The following is an 18,378-nucleotide window of genomic DNA, read 5'->3' on the forward strand; positions in this document are numbered from 1 at the left end:
AAATTTTTTCACCATGTTTTCGAATTTTACAATTCTTATGTCCAAACGCCTACTAAGTTTTCCTTATTTAGTTTAGGGATAATTTTTGTCGAACTTATTATATTTATATGATGGCTAAATTTTAATTAGTTTTAAAACTTTGACTATTTTTCAGTTATCAAATCGTATAGAACTGGTGATCCCGCTCTATTTTAAATAATATTTAGGTGATTAGATCCTCTTCCATAACAGTTTGATCTTAATACATTTACATGGAATCAATAGTATATTCTTTACCAGTCATAATACTAATAATAACAATAATAATAATAATAATATTCCTTTTTACTAAACCAAAAAGCAAAGGTACTACTTATTAACAGTGTAGGTTATAAGAATTTTCAGAACAGAAGCAACATCATCACCTTGGGCATTTGGTCTAGTGGTATGATTCTCGCTTCGGGTGCGAGAGGTCCCGAGTTCGATTCTCGGAATGCCCCATTTCCTTTCTTCAAATTGTTTTTATTTAAACGAACTGAGACTTGCAGTCTGTCTTCCTTTCTCAAATATTATTTGCAACCACTGCAGTTATGTTCATATTGGCTAAAACTAAACACATTTCTTTCTATTTCCCATCTTGAATTTCATATTGGCTAAAACTAAACACACTAGATACTAGTTGATAAACTACTGGAAAATCAGTTAAAACCATATTGCCTAAGCTAGAATTAGGATACCAAATAGGCAAAATACATAAGTTCCCTTAAACTTGTCCGAAAAACTGAATTGCACACTGTAACTAAACGGATACTTATTTACCTCCCCTAATCTTGTTCGATGTAAATTTAACACCCCTTCCACATATATAACCAGCTGCGGCAGGAAGTGTTTTGCACTCTCCCTATTATTTTGTCACGTCAGATATTATTTAATTTTACTTGTTTTCACTCGTTTTCTTTTCTTTTTAATTCCTTTTCTCTTCTTTCTTTCACTATTTCTTCTTTTCATATCCCTTCCCCAAGTCCCATCGGCCATCGCCGACGTAGCTGCCGCCCTTCAAACCAACCAAATTGATTCAAAAGTTTTAGTATTTAACTTGATGGAAATACAAGGTGGCTAAAAATGACAGGCAAAACTCATTCGGTGGCGGCTAAATCGAAATGGTCTTTAGTAAAGGATGGTGGCGGAAAATTACAGTAACCTCCGCCATAACAAAAAAACAAAGAAAGACAAACTAGGCGAAAATACTGTTTTTCTATAATTACACAATCTCAAAAATAATAATCACCTTCATAATAGATGATAGCAAACGGTGGAAAAACAAAAATAAATAATAGCAAACCCATAATACTAAGTTCAAAGTGTACATGAATTTTCACCTTAAAAAGTAGAAATTCACGAAGAAGCATGCACTGCTATCATCTCAATTAAAGAATCAAATTGAATTCGAGGCAGAAGAAAATGACAAAAATTAAAATCTGGAAGAAGAAGAGGAAATAGAACAAAAATGGCAAAAGTATTCTTTTTTCCGGTGACAATTGATTTTTCCGGCAAACACCTTGTTATGGCTTATCATAATTCCATTCCACGAAGTTTGATTTTTTCGGCAAACAAGCATTACTTTAACTTAGACTAAATTGATTTGAGTAGAAAAGATTAAATTTGGTATGGAGATTAAAAAAAAGGATGTTTGTGATGAAGGAGAGAGGAGGTCGTGAACCGAGGCGGACCAAGAATTTGAACGTCGCGGGCACCATTATCTTTAACGTAAATATGAAAATAACATAAGTTGCAATAAAGTTTGTCGTGCAACTCTTTGAACACTTAGTGATTACGAGTTTGTGACCGAAAGAATGTTTAAAAACATTAAAAAAAAACTTAAAATCATGACTAATAAAAGTCCGTAAACAGTCCAAAAAGCCTCAATCGAAGTCCCAGAGTGAACGGATACTTGCTACTTTGCCAAAGTAAACGTTGAAGGGAGAAGGTTTTAGTTGTCTTTATTTTTTCTAAATGAAATAATAATAAAAATTGATTAAAGATAAATATTATTGACTAATGAATCCCCCTTCCCTGCTGTCTTTAATCATTATTTTTGTGTCTCTTTATTAACTTTTCAAAGTCTAGAAAAACGTATCTCCAATAGAGTTTTGAGTATTTTGTGTAGAAGATAAAGAGAACTAATCGTGAAGAGAAGTTGAGTTTTGGAGCTTAGATGGAGAGCTTTTAAAGGAAAAAAATTAAATTAAGTGACTTCTATGTACTAATACTAAACTAATGTTTGAATTAAAAAATAAATAAACCAAGTTGATTACTAAATATGGAGTACTAAATTGTCGTTCAATTAAAAAAAAGAAGAAGAAAGAAATGGTGAAGTAATACTGGTGTTGGGTCTCGATCCTGGGTCTGGCAGTGAGAGAATGGAACTAAACAGCCTATAGAACCAGTGCAACAAAGGGGCATTTTGTTGTTTTGGGGGCACAAGTAAAATATTATAGGGGTCCTCGACGTATATACAGTAATACATATATGGTTTTTCCCGAGTCTATAGGGTGCCAGTGACCCCTCACCTATCCACGTGGGTCCGCCCCTGGACTCGTGAAGAAGAAGATGAGGGGGAGGGGAGATTCTGTGTTATTTCCCGTCCAACGCGCCTACCTTTTTTATATAATTAATTTTTTTCGCCACATCAACATATGGAGTGATATTAAATTTACATCGAACAAGAATATGGGAGGTAAATAAGTATCCGTTTAGTTACAATGTGCAATTCAATTTTCCGGACAAGTTTAGAAGGGAACTCATGTATTTTGCCTACCAGATACTCCACTAAAAAAGAATAGCAAAAGTTATTATTTCACCCTGCTTTGGAGTCAAGACCGATAACAATACAGCTTGGCTGAAGTCTTTCCCTTCCTTGCCCATTTTAAAAGGAGAAAAAAGAAGTTTTTGATTATATGGCAATATGGCCTCCGGGCCATTTAAACTTGTATCCATTTTTTAATCCGGTAAAAGAACTTACGTGTTTCCTATTTGAACACCTCAACTCATTCATTTGCACAATTTTAAACCCTTTGACCGTTGACTATGCTTATGTGGCAATAATGTAACTGACGTGGCAAAAATGCGTGATAATCACGCCTATAAAACGCGTGTATATAATGAATATGAGAATTCTTTTTTCTAAAATTACAAATAATAAATAAATGAAGAAAAAGCCAAAAAAAAAGAAGAAGAAGGAGGAAAAAGCTCCTTTCCAGCTACTTTGGACCCTCCCCCGCCTTCCCCTTTCTCTTTCTCCGGCCCTCTTTCTTCTGCTGCCATTACCCTCCATTTCTTCATCAGCTCCGATTCCTTTTCTCCAAATATTTCCTCTTCCCCCTTCATCTTACTCAAAAACCATCTTAAAAAACATCATCACTACCATTTTCATCACCGCCACCCCAAACACCACTTTCTAACCATTAGTATCTAGAGCACATTTTTGTTATAAGATGCGAATAGATCGTCTGGACAGATAGGCGAAATAAGGACGCCGACAAATGCAAAATTGAGGAAAGAAATATATGGGTGGTCGGAATAGCCATCTTGTGATTTTTTTTCATTTTTCTTTTTGATGGATAGATAAGGTTTAAAATTTGTCCAAGCTCACAAACCACTCCGGCAAGTTTGCTAGTATCGGCAAAACTTCAGACAATCGCTAATCCAATTTCAAGAGATTTGGGATCTGTCTCCGAAGTTAATATAACAAAAAAAATATTTTTTTTGCTAAATAAGAAGGAACGAGAGGGCTGGCAACACTTTGCAAAAATTTCCGGAGAGATACTAACTAGAATAGTGATATCAACGATGATAAAATTGAAGAAGAATGATGGGAATTTATGAGAATACTCATGCAAGGCCTTTGGTCACTCCTAATGATGAATTTTCACTGATTTTTCTAATTGATTTGGGGTGTTTTAGGGTGGAGAAAGGAGGTGTTCATGGTGAAAGGTGCTGGTGGCCACCCAAAAAAGAAGAGACATAATTTGTTTCTTAATTTTTTTTTAAAAAATGGTTAAATAAAGATTAGGTCCCACAAATTATAAATGTCGAGCAATAATAGGCGAATAATATGATGTGTCAATTATGTCATAGCGATTGAGGTACACGCTCAGTTTGTGGTGCCTATTTTTTGTACTTTTATCAACTTAAGGTGTTCAAGTGGAAAACACGTAAGTTTCTTTACCAGGTTAAAAAATAGGTACACGTTTAAGTGGTTAAAAGACCATTCTGCCTATTTAATATTCCATATGTTTCACTTTATATGACGTAGTTCGAAGTACGGGGTCACATTGAATAATATTCGGTTTAAATTTTGACATATATTTGGAATAAAATTTTATGTATTTAGAAACTACATAAAAAAAAAAAATACTTTAGGTTACAGTAGTTAGAAATTCAAAATGTTTGCAAAAAAAGTGTTCAGAGAATACATAAACTGAAACAATGGAGTACATAATTGTATTGCCAGGATTATTGTTTAGTATTTTGCTAAAGAATCCACACTGAGATTGATGTTCTGAAAATTGCAGTATTGTATTGTGGTATTGCCACTCAAACAGTAATACAGTACATCTTAGGACTCAGAGCCATGTGCAGACAATTTAATTTAGCAGAGCCAAAATTTATCTCCTTCATTGAATAGTTTACGCAGACAACATCTAGCATAGTTCAGACCTAATTCTGCTCTCTCAAATATTGTAATATACCATACTTAATGCTTGACTTTGAGAGTTCTTTAGTACTCCCATGCAAGTAGGCATATAGATCTTTAGTCATATGAGCACTCAGCCAAATGCCTTCTTTATTATATTGCGGGCCAAGATTTTTCCTGTTCAAATTAATAACCAGTTCGGCCAAGCCGGAGAAATAAGCTTATTTTGAGAAGTGCTTTTTTTAAAAGTGGCTTGGCCAAGTCGGAGAAATCAGCTTATTTTGAAAAGTGCTTTTTTCAAAAGTGTTTTTGAAAAAAATACTTTTGGAAAGAAACAGTTTGTGTTTGGCTAATCACTCCGAAAAATACTTTTAAACAATAATTTATGTTTAGCCAAATTTTTCAGAAAGTGCTTTTAAATATCAAATTAAGAATAAGGACATGAATAGATTTATTTAATAGTTAATATTATAAGTAAATAAATAATCTCAAAAATTTGTTATTACAGGCAATAATTAAATCTTTTCATTTTATTTAAGTAAAATATGAAAATAAAATTTAAAAGTACTTAATTCTTTTAATTTAAGTTAAATATATTAAAAATAATTCAACAAATATAAAATCATTCACCCCTAAAGTCACTATATATTAGAAAGTTATCCTAAAAATAATAAAAAATATTTATACATTAATATCCTAAGTATTAGGTTTAACGGTTATTTTGGTATATACCATATTTTATTAAGGGTATTCTTGGTAAGAAGAAAAGTCAAAACTGCTTCTGCTTCTGGGAAGAAGCTACTTTTTTCTGCTTCTTCCCAAAATCACTTTTTTTACCCAAAAAAGTTTGATCAAACACTTCAAATTAGGAAAAAAAAAAAGAAACACTTTTGGCTTTTGAGAAGTTTAGTCAAACATGCTACAAGAATATCAAATGGCGGGATAATATGAAGGTGGTTAACTGACCTTGGTCCTTTTTTTTTTTAAATATATATAAATAAAAAATAAAATAATAATGGTGTCTGAGTCCGCTTTAGCATACCTCTGGCTATTTCAGTGGATACCGAATAACTCCTTCCGCTAGCACAAATACTGGGTAATGCTGTCAACTAAATCTTGGGCAGATGGAATGAAATGCCAAAGATAATTTACAAATTCTGCTCAATCTCCCATATTTACCACTAACCAGATACGGTATCTGACTATTCATGTAGAAGTTCCGGGAGGGACCAAGATATGAAAGTAAACCAAATTAAACACAAGCATCCCCTCTATCATAAGCAGAAATATAAGTAGTAAAAATGTTTGTCATTTGAGAAGATAAATCATTGTTCCCTTACAAGGTTCATATAGGGGTCAAGGAAGTCGACAATGATAACTGATGTAGTATATCATTTACCAATGGCAGAAAGGTTTACACCAGAACAAAAAAGGGAGCATTTATGTGGTGATATGGTTGCCTATTCAGGGCAAGAGCTCTCCAATTTTCCACTCTAATAAGGAGTAAAATGGTTCCCACAGCTGAGGAGTCACCCTCTATTCAGTTAAATCCAAACAAAAAAAGCATGAACATCATTAGATCATATATATAGACAACCAAATGAGCTGCAGGATGTTATATAAAAGTGATGAATAAAGCGCTAGATTAATCAATAAGGTACTTTACAAGATTCAAAAATAAGACCGTAATGACTCGGCCGGTCGTTTTGTGTATTGTAGCCAAGCTCCCCTATTTATTGTCACAAAATGTTCATTTGTGGTTATGTGACTTTCCGGAGTAGTTGAATTGGTTTCGGAGAGTTTCGAGATGAATTGGAACACTTAGTCTCAGGGTTGAAAGCTTAAGTTGAAAGAGTTGACTTTTGTGTAGACGACTCTGATGAAGTTTTGATGGTTCCAATAACTTCGTATGGTGATTTTGGACTTAGGCGTATGCCCGAATGTTGATTTGATATTTTTGGGCGAAAGTTGGGAAGTTAAAGGTTTGGAAAGTTGAGAGGTTTGACCGAGAGTTGACTTTATTGATATCAGATTTGAATTTTGGTTATGGAGTTAGAATAGGTCCATTGTGTCATTTGGTACTTGCATGCAAAATTTGAGATCATTCGGAGTTGATTTGATATGGTTCGTCATCGGTATTAGAAGTTGGAAGTTCATTAGTTTCATTAGGCTTGAATTGAGGTGCAATTCATGATTTTGATGTTGTTTGATGTAATTTGAGGCCTCGAGTAAGTTTGTATTGTATTTTAGGACTTGTTGCTATATTTGGATGGGGTCCCCGGGGTCTCGGGCGTTGTTTGGACTTGGGGGAAATGCTGAAAGTTGCAGGCTCTGGTGCAATCGCACCTGCGAGGATTTGGCCGCAGGTGCAAGCCCACAGAAGTGACCTGGTGTTCGCAGAAGCGGGATTAGCTGGAGTTGGGGAGGAGCACAAGTGCAAGGGATTTTTTGCATCTGCGAGCCCGCAGATGCGGACAAGTGAGCGCAGAAGCAAAGTTGGACGGAGGCATGGGATTCCGCAGATGCGGACATTGGTGCACAGGTGCGCATGCGCAAATGCGCAAAGGAGACCGCAGAAGCGGAAGGTTCCCGGAAGGTCAGGGACCGCAGATGCCAAAGATGTCCGCAGATGCAGACTCACAGATATAGTGGAAGTTTCGCAAAAGCGGAGGGTTGTCTTTTGGAGGAAGCCGGAGATGCGGCCACCATTCTGCAAAAGTAGAACTGCAGATGCGGTTAAGTGAGCCTCAAGTGCGGAATCGCCGGACAGAACATAAAAATGAGGGTTTGGTCATTTTTCTCATTTTGCATTTATGGAACTCGGGTAAGGGCGATTTTTGGAGACTCTTTGCTACAATTGAAAAGGTAAGTAAAGTTTGATCACCTTTAATGATAGATATTGATTACCCATTGATTATTACACCTAGTTTATGTAAATTTGAAGTAAAATTTGGGGATTTTAGGTCATGGTATTGGAGAGTGAGATTTGGTGATTTGAGGATCGATTTATGAATGAAATCAGATGAAATTAGTATGGTTGAACTCGTAATTGAATGAGTGTTTGGAATTTGGAAATTTTGTCGGTTCCAGGGTGCAAGCTCGAGGTTGACTTTGCATATTTGATTCAAGACTTTAGCTTTATCATTTGGAATTATTTCGTATGGCTATTATTGATGGTATTAAGTTATTTTGGCAAGATTCGAGTCGCTCGGAGACTGATTCGAATGGCAAGGAATTTTTGGAGTATTGATGCCACGACCCAAATCGGAGGGCCGCGACGGGCACCCAGTGCCTTATTCAACCAAATACCAACATAACATATCTTTCTTATCACACCATCATGGGTAAATGGTACAGAAGGGCCGCCGTGAGATAACTAGAATAAAACATAAGGGAATACTAGATATAGGACGACCTAACATGATATAGAAACTTATACATGTGAAATATGGGCCTATAAGGCCGACATGATCATTTGTACACTCAAAACATAGGCCGACAAGGCCATACAATAATCCATATACATGACATATGTATACAAGCTTCTAAGAGTACATAAACGTCATAAAGGCTGGGACATGGCCCTACCATACACATATATACATGTTCAAAGCATACTGACCAAATAGGCAATTCCGGAGCAAGTGGAGTGCACCAACACCTTCCATTGAGATGATAGCCTACTAGGAGGACTGTCAACCTGTCTATCGGGACCTGCAGGTATGAAACACAGCATCCCCAAGCAAAAGGGATGCCGGTACAAATAAAGTACCGAGTATGTAAGGCATGAAAAGTAGTATATAAAAGATATGAAAGAAACATAGAGTAAAGAACTCAACCTGTAAGTCCGAATAGCTCTGTGAATCACGAAACATTTATAATGTCATGCATATACGTATAAATGTCATATCATGCATAGTTATACACGTACATAACGTCATCAAGCCTATGAGGGCATCCGGTCATATCATCTCGAACTCTGTGGGCAAAATCATCAACATATACCAGCTGATCAGGTGATGGTGTATATATAATGCCGTAACCTCTCCCCATATCCCATATACATATAATATACGCACATATAACGCCATCTAGTCATGGGTCAATATACATGTATAAATACATGCAATGCACAAGAAGTAAGTCAATAAGATCTCTAAGAATGTCATAAGATCAATATACCTTCGGTTAATATCACGAAATACACTTCATCAACTTAATGTATTTTCTGAGACCCATAAAAAAATGATATAATAATAGGACACATGGGGATCAAGAACATAGGCACCCCTAGTACTTCTAATAGAGTCATTTGTGAAAGTTCCGCATTTACTCATTTCGTTTGTATCATATGGATCATGCCAAAAGTAAAGAAGGGATAGCCTTAACATACCTTTACTTCGTTGAGTCCTTAATACCTTCCAAGTAATTCTTCAAACAACTCAACTCAATCTACCATAGCATAAGGAGATTCAAAATCAGTGCTGAGTAAAGACTAAGTCCGTAACTTAAACTATTAGCTTATTTATGCAAATTTGGATAGCATCTCCCCTGTAACAATTGCCTTCTATAATACCATATACTAACAACAACAACCAGAGCAATACAACAAGAATAACATCAACAATAGGGTACAAAATATTTCATTAACAAGTCATCAACATATCACGACGAGCGGCAAGCTCGGATTGAATCCCTTTAGCTCACTTAAACCCCATTATCATACATTAGTTAACTTAACAACATGTCCAGCATGATACCGAGTAAAATCGGAGGACTTACAACCTCCTATTAATCACCTAATCCACACTTGAACAATCCAACAATAACAACAAGTACAACTTTCCATTATTATGTTGTCCTTTATCTTCTTATTCACAATACCAATAGCAATTTTGATGTGTAGACAACATATTCATGAAAACAACAGCATAAACAAGTCATTTTCAAGGTTTCCAACCATTTAAAGTTCATGGAAACAACCTTCCCAAAACAGTCCATTAAGAACAATAATATCTCAAACTATTTCAAGTCTTCTCTTGTAGTATCTTGCTCAAATAATGCAACCAACATACAAACAACTGCAAGAACATGTAGTAGAGTATTATAAATACCTAAACCAGCAGCAACCACTTGAAATTTCAGTCAAACACAACCCACAACTATCCTCAATGACAACACAACCTCAAAGAGGTGTTGTTCTTCACTAGAACTAACTTTTGATATTGAAATATGGTGTAATCACTTGGATTCCCCTTCAAACCCTTATGGTACCTGTTTAGGAGGGTTAGGATACGTTTGGAGACGAAGTTGAGTCGAAAATGAGCAAAACTTAGGCGTCCAAATAGTTTATAAAATGAAGTAGGTCGACCACCGCCTAAGTAGGTCCCATTGGGAGCTGCTTGTGCAATCTCGCAAAAATGCGAATATCTCTCTACTCTGATATTGTATGGATGAACGGTTTAATGCGTTAGAAACTAGACTCGTAGATCTTCAATTTGATATGTGGATCATCCTGTAATTCTAAGTATATAAGGATAAAAGCTCAGCTCTACATTTGACCTAATTTTTAGCACATTATGAATGTAACTTGTGATGACCTTTGCCAACTTTTGTTCCACAACTTGCTTGACTTTAAAACGTAAAACACGACTATCATACGACTAAAATAACTCATAACATAACCTCATTATCATGTTAATAACCCTAACCTCACCCCAAAAGTACATGTTATAACATTCCAAATTTGTCGACTTTCAACGAAACTTATTTTCTTCAATTCGTTTAGCTTCTAAGCCTTCCAACACTCTTGGTACTTGTTATTCATGATCTTAAAGATTTGTAACCTCAAAGATAACTTGATTAACCTACTTTATGAACTTTCAAAGATGATCTCATTTCTGAGCTCACATCAATTGACTTACGACATACTCTCACGTACGAAAACATGGGGTGCAACAATTGATTTGCGCGTTTTAAGGTAAGTAACATATCTAAACTTGGATTTGAGAGAAATTAACCCTAGGAACTACGTTATATGAAAGGTATCAATGTGACGTGTGTGCTAGATAATGGGCATGTGTATGTACACCGGTGTATTCATGATTTGAGGTGGCTTTTATACTATTATGGGATTGGTTGACTATCATGCCTCATTATATCCATGTTTCTAAACCTATATGTTCATTTGAGTTCTGATTCATGCTAGAAATCATGTCTAGGCTATGTGCTACTTCTTTTATTTCAATTTAGATGAGGTAGTTTGACTCGGCACAGAGTTTAAGAAGAAAAAAAGATTTTTGAAACTTGTGGTCTTAAAAGCTTAAGGGGTAAAAGATTTGTGGGTCCATAAAATTTGTGTGGTAATAAAAGCTTCTCTTTAAGAGTAAAATGGGTAAAATAAAGAGTTCAAAGTTGAATTATTTCTAATTGTAAAAATGTGTCATTCTTTTTGGAAAGGACTAATAAGGAAAGTGTGTCATCTAAATTGAAACAGAGGGAGTATTTGTTTGAGATTCGATATGGCTATTCTTGCTGTTTCTGAGATATTTGCCTTAATTGTATGCATGTTCTCAGTTATGATGCTACATCCGTGTTTGATATATCTGTCTCAGTACATTATTATTTGATTCCTTACATGTTGATTGATGATCCATATGTGTAATATTGTTGAATTGAATACTGTGAGGTGTGGTTAACTGAGACTTGATCAATTGATGAATGAGCTTGGGCCATAGAGTCGATTTAGTATTGATTTTGAGGTGACGCGTACGCCAGGCTCATATCGAGCTAAGTATTATTTATTTGGGCGACGCGTGCACCATGCCTCACTATTGGGCTATATGATTATGATTAGCGCTTGGGCAGGATCCGCCCCTTCGGATTCTGACATACCAGCAATGGGCGCAGACACAATATTTTATATACGTGCTTGATGATGGGCAGTTATGCCAGGCACCTATATAGTGCTAAGTGTTGATGTGTGGTTATTCTTAATGGTGTCACTATGATATTATTGATTTTGACATGTATACCTGATATGTAGGCATAGAGATGTACCTTCCTCATGCTAGCTAGTAATTGAAGTATCTTATCCTTGTTGGGATTAAACTGTTATACTTGGAAAGCATGCCTAAATTCTTGAAATGTGAACAACCTAAACATAATATCATTGAGTTACTTGCTTCTACTATTTATTTTATGTTCCGAACTGTTACTGGTTATTGATATTGGTCTCTGACTATTATTTCTGATCTCGTCACTACTTTCATCCCAAGGTTAGTTTTGTTACTTATTGAGTACATGGAATCGGTTGTACTCATACTACACTCTGCACTTCGTGTGCAGATCCAGGTACTTCCGGATGAGGTAATCTCTAGAGTTCTGTTGCTACCAGCTTTTGGGAGATTACGAGGTAGCTGTTATACCATCCGCAGACCTTGATGTCCTCTTTCATTATTTCTATTATTAATGTTCTACTATTCATACAATTGTATTGAGAATTTGGACTTGTATTTTGATACTCAGTAGTCCTAATGTACTCGATGACACCAGATCATTGGGATGGTTGTAGCAGTATTGTTGTTACTTTCTCATCTATTTCATGATATTTCTGCTGTTGAGATATTAAACCTTGTTTTATCAAATTCGATGTTCTCATATGACTGTGGGCTTGCCTACTAAGTAGTGTTAGGTGCCGTTGCAGATCCGGTGGGAGTTGGGTCATGACAAGTTGGTATCAAAGTACTAGGTTGTTTAGAGCTCACGAGTCATAAGCAATTTTAGTAGAGCCTTGTGGATCGATACAGAGACGTTTGTACTTATCTACGAGAAGCTACAAAAATATTAGGAAACATCACACTCTTGCATTCTTGTCGTGCGAATTTATTATTTCCGACGTTTGAATCTTGACTCTTCTATTCTCTCACAGATGGTGAGGACATGTACAGTCGGAGCAGGTGGACGACCACCAGTACCACTAGTTAGGGTCGTGAGTGGCCGGGGCTGTGGTAGAGGCTGAGGTGGGGCTCACACTACATCCAGAGAAACACCCATGGAGCCACCAGTTGCTCCAGCTAAGGAGTAGGTTTCAAATACAGTTGAGCTGCTGGGACCAACTCAGGCATCGATAGTGCCTATCGTTATTCCTGGCCTTCAGGAGGCCTTAGCCTAGATTTTGACTGTGTGCACGAGCCTGGCTCAGGCAGTTTTGATTCCAGTTGCACCAGCTATCCGCAGACCGGGGGAGTTACCCAAACTCCCATCGCCCGTACTCCAAAGCAGCTAGTTCCGAGCTATCAAACATCGGGGGTACTACTAGTTTAGACGATTGCTGCTGCTCAGGCCGAGATTGGTCCACATATGCGTGATGAGGAGCAAAAAAAGTTGCAGCGATTTGGGAGGCTTAAGCCTCCAGATTTTAGCAGAGAGGAGTCAAAGGATGCTCAAGATTTTCTGGACCGATTTCAATGTATTCTTCGCATAGTGGGTATTTTGGAGACCAGTGGAATTGCATTTAGTACTTTTTAGCTGACAGGGGCTGCCTACAGATGGTGGTAGGCTTATGAGTTGAGCATGCCAGTTTGTGCAGCTCCACTTACATGGCATGAGTTCTCAATTCTTTTCTTTGAGAAGTTTGTCCCACAAACTCGTAGAGAGGAGCTGCGTAGAGATTTTGAGCAGCTACGCCAGGAAACTATTGTAACAGCCCAGCTCACAAGTGATATTGTCCGCTTTGGGCCTAGACCCGCACAACTTTAAAATGCATCACTAGAGTCTAAGGTCTGTTTACTTATTTACCTAGCATCTCTCCCATGTTTTGTCGATGTGGGATTTGCCTAAGGTGTCACATACACTCCCCCTAGGACTCAGCGTTCTCGCTGATGTTTCCCCCCACCATCTTTAAAGGTTACACGCGGAGTGGCTCTGATACCATTTGTAACAGCCCATCCCACAAGTGATATTGTCCGGTTTGGGCCTAGACCTGCACGACTTTAAAACACGTCACTAGAGTCTAAGGATTGCTTACTTATGTACTAGCATCTCTCTCATATTTTGTTGATGTGGGATTCGCCTACGGTGTCACAGTTATGAATGTGACTTAGTATGAGATGAGATTCACAGATTTATCCCGTCATGCTATATGGTTGGTTCCCACTGAAAGTGAGAGGATCAGGAGGTTCATTGATAGTCTCAACTATGGTTTACATTACAGTTTGGCTCGAGAGGCCAAAACGGATGCTAGGTTTGACCAGGTGGTCGAGATTTCTAAGCACTTGGAGTAGGTTCGCAAGCTTAAGTGCGAGGAGCGCGAGGGCAAGAGGCCCCATGGTTTAGGTGGTTTTAGCGGTACCTCGACTGGAGGTTAGTCATATCACAATAGAGGTCGTCCTTATAGGCCCGCTTAGATGGCTCGTCAGGTTTCTCGTGGTTCTTCATCCAGCCACGGTTCATACTACACTCGTCCAGTTCAGTCATCTTTTAGTGCACCTCCAACTTAGAGCTCATACCATGCTCCATCGGTTCAGGGTTCGTCAGTACCAAGTTCTTCCAATGGTTATTCTAGTTCTCAGGGTCTGATTCAGACCCCACAGTCATTTCCAATTCGAGGTTGCTATGATTGTAGAGAGTGTTGCACCCTATTTTGCATGAGTCAAAACAAGATTCAACTAGTGGTTACCCTATTGTTGATGAAAATGAGTCGCCACCTAATATTTAAAAGTATACTAGGGTACCTATTTATTTATCAAATTATTATCCTATTAGTCTTCTAACCAGTGAGATATGGGTAAGGGTTCTTGTTCTTCTTAGGGGAAGGTGTTAGGCACCCCCTAAAATCTACCTGAAGTAGCTTCATAGGACTTGGACTAGGTTTGGGGAATTACATATTTGTATTCTACTTAGTTTAGTGCTTAAAAGTTTGTGGCTTACTCTATGTCTTGTTTATAGTCTACTATTATCGGAAAAAGGTTATATATATACTTTGAAAAAAGGGAAAATATGTTTAATTTGTAAAAAGGTATTTCAAAGATGTTTACATCTATAAGGTTGAAAAGATTTGCAAAGTGTGGCTATGTTTTAAATATTTTTGTCTTTTGAAATAAGGGGTTTTTTTTTTTGTGTAAATCTGGTAGAGTAGAAAACAACTTAAAAATGGGTCTTGAATATAACTTTGGGAATTGATTTCAATTTTGTAGCCATGTTTGAAGAAAACTCGTTGGGGTTTGATAATCTTTAATTCCGATCGTGTTTGATTTTTATTTATAGAAAATCAACTTCGAAATCATGCTTTCAACTCTGACTTTTAAGAAAAGGGGGCGCTCGTTTTTCAAATATGTTTCAAACTTCAAATGAACTTCGTTAGAATAATTAGCATAAATAGAAATGAGATCTTGTATTAGCAAAATAAGTGATCAAAGTATCTAAGTTTTATAGCTAACATAGTATAAACAATGATTTCCTTTTAATTACCTATGGGTCTTGGCTTGCCTAGGTTCCTAAAATTGTTAAAGCATAAATAAATCATTCAATAGCAGTATTAGTGTCATAATATATATAGAAAATAGATAACAAGTTCAGTTTAACTAATAGCGAGGAATGGAAAGGATACTGGACTCAGAGTTTGGGCCAAAGGGATTGTAGGCCCAGCAGACTCGAACACAGCTGCGACAGGCTTCAGCAATACAAACTTTGGGCGAGAACTTGGGCCTGAGTTCTAGAGAACTCAGCAAACCCAGTTCAATCATATATGCAAAAGAAAAAAAAAGACATTAGTGATGTTATAAGAGGCCCAATAAGCTGTAACAAATTTTGTGATTCAGAATGTAGTGAAGACAATGTAAGGCTCAATAGAGTAAACAAAATTAACGATCACAATGACGCCATTTTCATTTGCATTAATCCTAAAGAGATTAATGAGTGTCAATAATTAACAACTTAGGGCAAAATCTCATTCATGGGAGATATACCCTTTGGATCCCTGACACTTCAGAGTTCACAAGGGTCTCAGGGACCTTGAGCAGTGCTTGTGTCAGGGAAGGCATCTCAACCACAAACTAGATCCTACTCACAAATATCCTTAACCACTCATACTCATTCCTCCCTATAGGTTTAGTTACAAACGAGGCATTCACTATGGTAATCAATATATTAGCAGCAGTAAACACATAGGTTCATACTTTCCGCAGAAGCTATATAGAACACCATTATCAAACGTATAAGATTATACACAGTCAAGATTAAATCATTTGGATTTGGAATGAAAATCCAAATAAAAGAGTGTAAGTTGCTACAAATACTCATAATATACAAAGATATTCATCATGTATCATAACACTTTCAAAGGAACTAATCACAGATGTAAAACAAAGAGAGGAAACCACTAGTAGACTAATTCAGGTTTAAGTGCTAAATCAAGTGATTTAAGGGGTAGAGAGGATATGTATGTTAACTTCATTAATCCTAATGGTTGATTCAAATTTGTAATAGTTAATAATTGATTTAATAGTACGTCAACAACTATTAGACTATATTCAGAATAATCAAAGGTTCACACACATTGATCAAATCGTCAACTTTATCCAGAATTCCTAAAGAGCAACAATACTAATAGAGGTACTTATATGGACAAGGAGGTCAATCTTAATTCTAATCCAATATAATAACATAATCACTCACCCTTTCAAGTTCACAATCTTAGATTCATATTAAGTTATTAAGAGTCAAAGTGTTCCGCCAAGCATAGTGCAATATTCATTATAATAGGGCATTAAATGTTAGTGAGTTTCCATTAAGTTGATGAATAATCACAACTGACTTATATTCCAAATTCTACGATATTAATCTATCAAGATTCAACTTCTCTTTTATGGGATACTACAATTTCAAATGGAGAGTATAACAGCTCAAACATGAGTATCTCACAGATGAAGAGGCAAGCAAGAAGTTCATGAGCCAGAACACCTAAGTATAGAGGCTAACATGAAGATGTTCAAATTTGTGCCTAATGATGTCTTTAAAGGACTACAAGACTTACAAAATTTAGCAGAGGAGCAGATGATCTAAAAATAAATTAATAGGTTCACCGTAGAGATTTAAATCATAAGTGCATATGGGTTTTACATATATTAAGTAGGCATGGTTCTAGTAGTGGATCAACAAATCCAAGAAGACAAGTTGAGTGTGATAGCCTAGGCATGATGAAGTTCAGTTGTGATACAACAACAAATAACATTGCTAATTCAAGAAATAATGCAACAGATGCAACATGTGTAATTCTTAACAAGACCTTTAGTGAGTGTTAGAGACATGGATTAAACATGATAGTAGCTAACACATAGAATCATCACAATCTTTAAATTAGTCATCAAAACTCATTAAGACTCAAGTTAATTATTTTTGGAAATCATTTATCCAGTAGAGTCTATAAGTGAAGCTAAGCAAACACGTAAATATGAAGATTAACAGAAGATTTTCAAACCTACATACAACGATGTCTTGTGAAATTACAGGATAACAAAACGTATTTGAAGAGTAGGAAACCTAACAACTAAGCTGGTAAGTTAAACTTATAATGTCAAACTTATATTAGACCTTTTAAATATACATATCAACCACAATTCTGACATTATCAAAACAAACAAGTCAAGCATATGATATAGATCAACAAGTAGAATTTCTAATCAATGTAAGACTAGTACAACATACATGAAATCTCAGCAAGACATCAGGAAGGTCTAAGATCAGAACATGTGCAGAGAGTCATTAAGGTTTCTTAATTGACTACAGAAGTTCAACAAGAATTAGATTGTTCAACTTAGAGAAGTATTTATCTGGTGAAGCTTATTAAGTTCACAAAGATAGTCTGCTAACATTAATAATTCCAGGTTATCAGGGAAACATTTGGCTCAATGAGGATAACATACAATATCAAAATAGGACAAGCAACCATAAACCAACAACATACATTATAACGAAAGGTACTCAAAGAAGAAACATAGTAAGCATGAAGCAATATAGATAATTAAAGAAAAAGGAGGGTCAGAATATACTCATCTTCTTCGGAGCGGCAAACTAAATAAAGTCTTTTGTTTTGATGTTTAGGAACCCAAAATTTAAACTTCGAACAATGAATGAACTCAAAACCGGAAAAGAGAGAAGAGAAAAGCGAAATCAGTGGAGAAATCTAAGTTTTCTAGCTATTCGATTATACGTGTTGTCCGTTTTCATCGTGTTAGGTGAGAGAAATTAAAGCTTCTATTTATAGTTACATTTAATACTTAGGGTTCTAGTAGATAGTGAGTTGAAAGTAACGATGAGTTGATGACGATAGGGAGTAAAATCTGAGAGAAAATAGGGAAAATTGATGAAGAGTTTTACATGGGCGATTGTGATCAAAATCGACTGTTGGTTAATCAAAATCCATCGACTAAGGCTCTAATATCCAGAGGTCATTATGTTTCACCTCTAGAAATAAAATACTCATGATGAAGCTTTGAGAAAACTCCACGCATGCTCCGATTTGATGGAGCATGAAGAAAATCAAACGACTTTGAAGTTTCATCTTCAGGTTAGGGTTTCACATTTGTGCGTTTTGAATTTTATCAGCAGAAATGGAAAAGAATCAGTGAGATTCACGATTCAGGGGGCAAAAGAGATGATTTGAGGTTGAATCAGTTGACCTTGCACAGATTTGTGCAAGGATT

The 18,378-nt window shown here is 36.3% G+C and overlaps 1 long non-coding RNA gene and 1 other non-coding gene across 2 annotated transcripts; one reads left to right on the plus strand and one right to left on the minus strand.

Annotated features, from left to right (window-relative positions):
* The first annotated feature begins 407 nt into the window (after positions 1-407).
* Positions 408-479, plus strand: TRNAP-CGG (transfer RNA proline (anticodon CGG)). Its single transcript has one exon. It is a non-coding gene; the product is annotated as a tRNA-Pro (tRNA).
* Positions 480-8,122: 7,643 nt separating this feature from the next.
* Positions 8,123-9,293, minus strand: LOC138900911 (uncharacterized). Its single transcript, XR_011412255.1, has 3 exons — positions 9,069-9,293; positions 8,515-8,654; positions 8,123-8,389 (listed from the first exon to the last, which is right to left on the minus strand). It is a non-coding gene; the product is annotated as an uncharacterized lncRNA (long non-coding RNA).
* Between the last annotated feature and the right edge of the window lie 9,085 nt (positions 9,294-18,378).

The sequence above is a fragment of the Nicotiana tomentosiformis genome, chromosome 11, assembly GCF_000390325.3.
Source record: "Nicotiana tomentosiformis chromosome 11, ASM39032v3, whole genome shotgun sequence".
In the NCBI taxonomy this organism is placed as follows: domain Eukaryota; kingdom Viridiplantae; phylum Streptophyta; class Magnoliopsida; order Solanales; family Solanaceae; genus Nicotiana; species Nicotiana tomentosiformis.